Raw genomic sequence first — 6012 nt, 5'->3', positions numbered from 1 at the left:
GGGGGTGAAGTGGATTTGTTACACATCTCAATAACTGGCACGATAATGGAGAATATATTTTATTCCTTTCAGTTCCCATCTCAGCAGCAAGCCTTGTCAGCCAGGGCTTGGAGGCTGAGGCTGTCTGCCCTAATGAGGAGAGGATGCTCAAGTTGTCTAAATTCACCAATTTTTCTCAAATTTGAAATCTATAGTTTCCTGGGCCATGTCTTGTTAATTGGGCACCCAAATTCTTTTAAAAAAATCTATTCATCTTTATTAAAAGATTTGTGAATTGGGTAGCATCCCATCTAACAAGTAGAGGTGCTCCTGGCCTTCTAAATGCTTGAGCTTGTGTCTAAGCATCTTTGGTGGAACACACGGCAACCTTAACAGGTTTACACTGGTGGTCAACGTTTCATTACCCGCGTGTGGAGTATTCGCTCAAGTGTTTACTCCTGGGACAGTCCTCTTCTGCTGCTCAACTTCAATCTCCCACGAGTTTGTTCCAAGAGTAGCAGATAAGTGCAACAGTATCCACAGCTACTGGCAACATCATCCTGATGGAAGCCTGATTAGAAGGAAGATCTCTCTAGCTGCTGGAGGCTTCCTCTCCCTTTATGCAGAGCACAGCAGATTTGACTGTTCTAGATAACTTGTTATTTGATTATCTATAACACAGCTCTTTTTAATTAACCACTTTTGCATATTTATGTTCCCTAATTAGTAACCAAGTGTTTAACTGTCTACTGCATGCTTATCCCTAAGATGTTTGCTTTAGGTTGGAAAGCCTTCAAAGAGAGATATTGCTCCTTTGGGATGCTAGTCTCTTCGGGTCTTTAGTCACATGAACAAGTAACAGGTATTTTATAATCGTGTGTAAAAGGCTTGTGGAAATCCACACATCTGAGAATAGGATGTGTGGTGAATTTCTAGGGTCAGTTAAAGGAGAAATATATGCAAATGATGGAATTCTGGGATACTTCTGTACATGACCCAGCCAGAAGAGCATAAGGACACCACTTTGATTTCATTCATTAACTCACCAAATATTTGTGGAACACCTACCCAGTACGAGGCCCTACAAAGATTTTGCAAAAATTCAGTCCTTTATTTCAAAATTGACAGCACAGTGGGAAGGTTCTTTTTTTTTTAAGATTTTATTTATTTATTCATGAGAGACACGCAGAGAGGGAGAGAGGCAGAGACACAGCTAGAGAGAAAAGCAGATTCCATGCAGGGAGCCTGATGTGGGATTCGATCCTGGGACTCCAGGATTACGCCCTGGGCCAAAGGCAGTGCTAATAAACCGGGGTGCCCTCTTTTATCTTTCTTTTTTTTTTTTTTAATGCAAATCACAGAATGCAACAGAGGCGAAATCCAGGAGTGGTGAGGAAATAGGGCTCTTGGCTAAACAGGAGAGGCTCGTTCTACTTAGAGTGTCCTGGAACATCTTATCTGCTTGTTGCCAGCCTTTATCCTCAGTAGGTTGAGGAAGTAGGAGAGACAACCACTCCTCTGGACCTTCATGGTTAAAAAGAGAAATGATGGGGGTGCCTGGGTGGCTCAGTTGGTTAAGCATCCGAGTCTTGGTTTTGGCTCAGGTCATGATCTCAGGGTCTTGGGATCGAGGCCTGCATCTCCGTGCTCAGCATGGAATCTGCTTGTCCCTCTTCCTCTGCTCCTCCCCCTGCTCATGCTCTCTCTCTCTCTAAAAAAAGAAGTTTAGATCTTTAAGAAAAAGAGAAATGATGGTGTGTGTTGGGGGTTCTCCAGAGAAACAGAACCAATAGAACATATAGTGATACATAAGGGGAGATTTGTTATGGGGGTTGGCTTACATGGAGGCTGAGATATACTACCATATGCTGTTGCAAGATGGAGAATAAGAAAACTAGTGGCATAATTCCATCTTGAAGCCAAAGGAGGTCAGCCCTATGAAAGTCCCAGTGTCCAAGGACTAAGAACCAGTAGCTCTGATTCCAATGCTCGACAGGAGAGATGAATGTTGGAGCCCGACAAAGAAAAGATAATTTGCTCTTCCTCCACTTTTTTTTTGTTCTACTCTGGCCCTCAGGAGATTGCATGATGCCAGCCCACACTGGTGGGGATGAACTTTTCTCAGCCTACTTAGTCACATGCTAACCTCTTCTGGAAACACCCTCACAGATACACCCAGAAATACTGTTTTACCAGCCATCTGGGCATCCCTTAGCCCAGTGAAGTCAACACATACAATGAACCCTCACAGATGGGTTCACACTGTTACAGCCTCCCTCTGCAATGACTTTCTTCTCCCCACTTCCTGCCATGCCCAAACTTCCTAGACTTTAACCTTCAGGCTCTTTCCCACTCCACTCCTAGGGTCAGCCCACCTCTCCACCTTCTCCCTTTTGTAAGGACCCTGTACCAGCCATCCATCCAGCTCTGGGGAACCTACCCTTCTGGCAAGTCCTGGAAGGCAGGACTCCTCAGGGGCAGGACCCACCCAATCAGGAGGAAGGGAAGTGGCTTTTAAAGAAATCCAAGTGGCTACACTGGGATCCCAGGCTAAACCCAGATTTTAAGAGGACAGGAATGAGAAAAACTGAAGGACAAATGATATAAAGATGGTTTTGGAAATGTCTACTGCTGAAACAAATAACGTGGAAGACAGCATGGCGACTAGAACAAGTATTCAAGAGATATTAGGTGGTATTATTATCGAATACCAGAATGATGAGGTCTTGTGATAAAATATAACTATAACAAAAGCAGCCTTTAAAAGTTAAATTTTTTTCCAAGCAAGAATAATAGGGAAGAGACGTTCCAGGCAGATAACATGATATTAATAAAAGATATTAATAAAAGACTGGGAAAAAGCTAGTATCCTTTCTTCCTATTTCCTTCCATTTCCTGTGTTAAAGAGAATAATCTTCAAGCTGGAAAGGCTAACAAACATTATTACGGGGTAATTGGGACCCAAGATAGATGATGCAGTGCTCAAGGAGAGCCCTGCTCCTTTTCATGGGCTCAGCTCTTCTGATTCCAACTAAATATATCCAAGAACTCTCTGGTGTGACTGCAGAACCCCTACTGGTAAATATTGGGAAATCAGGAAGCTATGAGAGGTGGGGAGAAACTGGAGATAGGGAAATGTTGCCCATATCTGAAAGTGGACTCCAGAAAGTACAGACTGGCAGGTCTAATGTTGATCTGGAGTCAGCAAGGTTTTGAGCCCTTAGGGAAGATGGGCAGGTGTTACTAGTGGCCAAAGTACTAAAGATAACTGGTCAAATTAACCTCATTTCCAATGTTGACTGGTATATGGAGACACTGCTATGCATACTGTATATTTTTGCCAAAGCACTTGACAGTATCTTTGAGGATTCCTGGGAAGCAAGATGAATAAGGCTAGATTTAAAATATAAGGCTCGGAGAGGTTGGCACTTTTATCCATTGTCACACAGCTGACCTTTTGTGAAGATTTGAATTCAGAGAGCTTAAGTCTAGGATTCAAACTGTTAGCCACATCACTGGGCTGGCATCTAGATTATCAGGCTCACCACTGGCCCCCACATTTTAAGAATGCTGACAGATCAAAGCAAGTATGGCAGAGAGCTACCAGAAGAATGGGAGAGGCTAGACATCTTACATATGAAAAATCCTGAGGGTTTGTGTGGGATAAAAATGACTTGAGGGAATATTACATGACAAAGCAAAGAGGTTTATTCTGCTCTGAAGGATAAGGGCAAGTGATAGATCTCAACTTTCTGAGGATTAGTCATCCCAAACTAGAATGGGCTGTTTTGTGAGGTACTGAGCTCCCTGATACTGAAAACATTCAAGCAGATGCTGGACAGCCATCAACCAGGCTTTCTACTCCAAGATAATACTCTTACCCTCTTCTCAAAGTGTCTACAGCACCTCTGAGACCCACTAACTTGGCACCCCCATTGCTATTGGTTTCATGATTATAAATTTCACATTAGCTTTCTTGAGGTGTAATTTACTCACCATACAATTCACCCATTGTGAGAGAGCAATTTGAAGGCTCTTAGTACATGTATACAGTTGTGCAGTCATCAACACAATCCAATTTTAGAACGTTGATTGTAGTTTTTGCTTCCCAAAGAATGTCATAAGCGCTGAAGGTAGGTCTAGGTCTCCTTGTCTACAGTCTCCAAAGGCCTAATAACGCATCTCACACCCCCATGCCCTGGTTCTTCCCTTCCATCCAGCACTCATTCCCTTTCCTTAGCTGACACGGTTCTGCACCTGCAGCTGTGTCTCTGTGCTCTGGGCCCTCCCCAGTGGTCTCCATAGTGCACTTTTGCTTCCTTCTCTGTGTGCCAAGCTCTGGAAGCCAGTGTGTGGTCTTCAGACAGCACCTGAGGCAGCCATGTGGCCTCCAGAAAGTCACTTTATCTTCTGGAACCTTGGTTTCTCCCTTTGTAAAGTAGATGCAATACATGTGCCTTGCTGGGGATGAAGAGTAGAGATGATGTATGTAAAGTGCCTATGATGGTATCCAGTATGGTCCGTAATGGCAATGACCAGTTTTACAGAATACTGTTGCCACCTTTATTATTATTGGCACTCACGAGTCCTCTGCTCTGGGTGCCCATTTGCCTTTCTCTTCCAGGAATATCCATGGCTGTAGTACATTTTTGGGGTTATTACCAGTGTCCAGGCAAGAAGATGGATCCTGGTACCCTCCCCCAAGAGCCAACCCTGCCAAGGCTGAGTATAGGTCAGTGGGATGAAGCAGCAGCACCACCTAGTGGTGATGAGCAGCAGCAAGTTATCGGTCAAATCCGTAGCTGGTCTGACTGCACACTTTGGAGCCTAGAAATTCAATGGTCTGCCATCCAATGCTCCTGTGTGAGACTTGTGTGTGCACAGCACCCTCCTTCCCACACCATGTGTTAGAATAAAAAGATTTAAAAGATAAAAACCACACCAGACGTTCTTTGCATGGTGCTCCTAGAGACCACAGGGCGGGATAATGCAGTCTAAAAAGCATCTCTACCAAGTCTAGAGACGACCAGACCAGTGATTAGTGGTTGCCTAGGACTGGGTGATCTGAAAAAATGGTGAGGTGAATGCTAAAAGGTACGAGGTTTCTTCTCAGGATAACAAAGATATTCAAAAATTACAGTAAGGGTCGCACAGGTCTAATACTAAAAACCACTTAAATGTGTGAACTGTACAGTATGTGACTTATCTCTCAATAAAGCTATCAAAAAAGGTGAGGTATCATAATTTTCAAAGGGAAAAAAATTCATCTCCACCACACACCACCAGATTCTCTGTGTACTGTTTGACAACTTCCATCACACCAGTGGACAAAGGGCTCAGGTCACTTCTAGGTGTCCTATTTTACTTCACTTGAAACCTACCTCAACCCTCCTGTGCTGAGTAACTCAAATGGAAATATTCCCAGCTTTGTTAGATTACTTAGAATAGAGCTAACTATATGACCCACAGTATATAGAACTGACTCACAGAAGCCCCGCATTATCCCTTGTTGGTATCCACTCAGGGCTGTATCCTAGGTCAGCCTGGAAACTTCTATTTCCAGGACAGGAAATGGACGGTCAGAGGTTGGTAGCCTAACTGAAGTCAGCTAGGGAATGGGCAACTTTAATTTCAGCTTCAGACTTTGATTCCAGGTTCAGAGTTCTTGCCATTCTTTAGGGTGCCCACACAACTACCTTTTGCCCTGTGTCCCACATAATTATTCATAGCATCCCACTCCCTCTCGAGATAATAAATTCTGTGGTCCCTAGGGGGCAATCTTTCTCTGGGGCTGTGCCTCCTCTTTATTGGAGACTGGACGGAGCTGTGGTCAGAACCAATGGTATCTCAGTACCCACTAGCTCCCCAGGCCCCTCACCTGCCCAGAATAGACAAATCCAAAGAAACAGAAAGTAGATTAGTGGTTGCTGGGGCCCTGGGGGAAGGGAAGAATGGGGAAGGATGCTAATGGATCCAGAGTTTCTTTTGGAGTTGTCTAAAATTCATAGTTGTGGTTGCATACTCTAAAAACCA

The sequence above is a fragment of the Nyctereutes procyonoides genome, unplaced genomic scaffold (assembly GCF_905146905.1).
Source record: "Nyctereutes procyonoides isolate TBG_1078 unplaced genomic scaffold, NYPRO_anot_genome, whole genome shotgun sequence".
In the NCBI taxonomy this organism is placed as follows: Eukaryota; Metazoa; Chordata; class Mammalia; order Carnivora; family Canidae; genus Nyctereutes; species Nyctereutes procyonoides.
Note: the sequence above shows the minus strand (reverse complement) of the source record.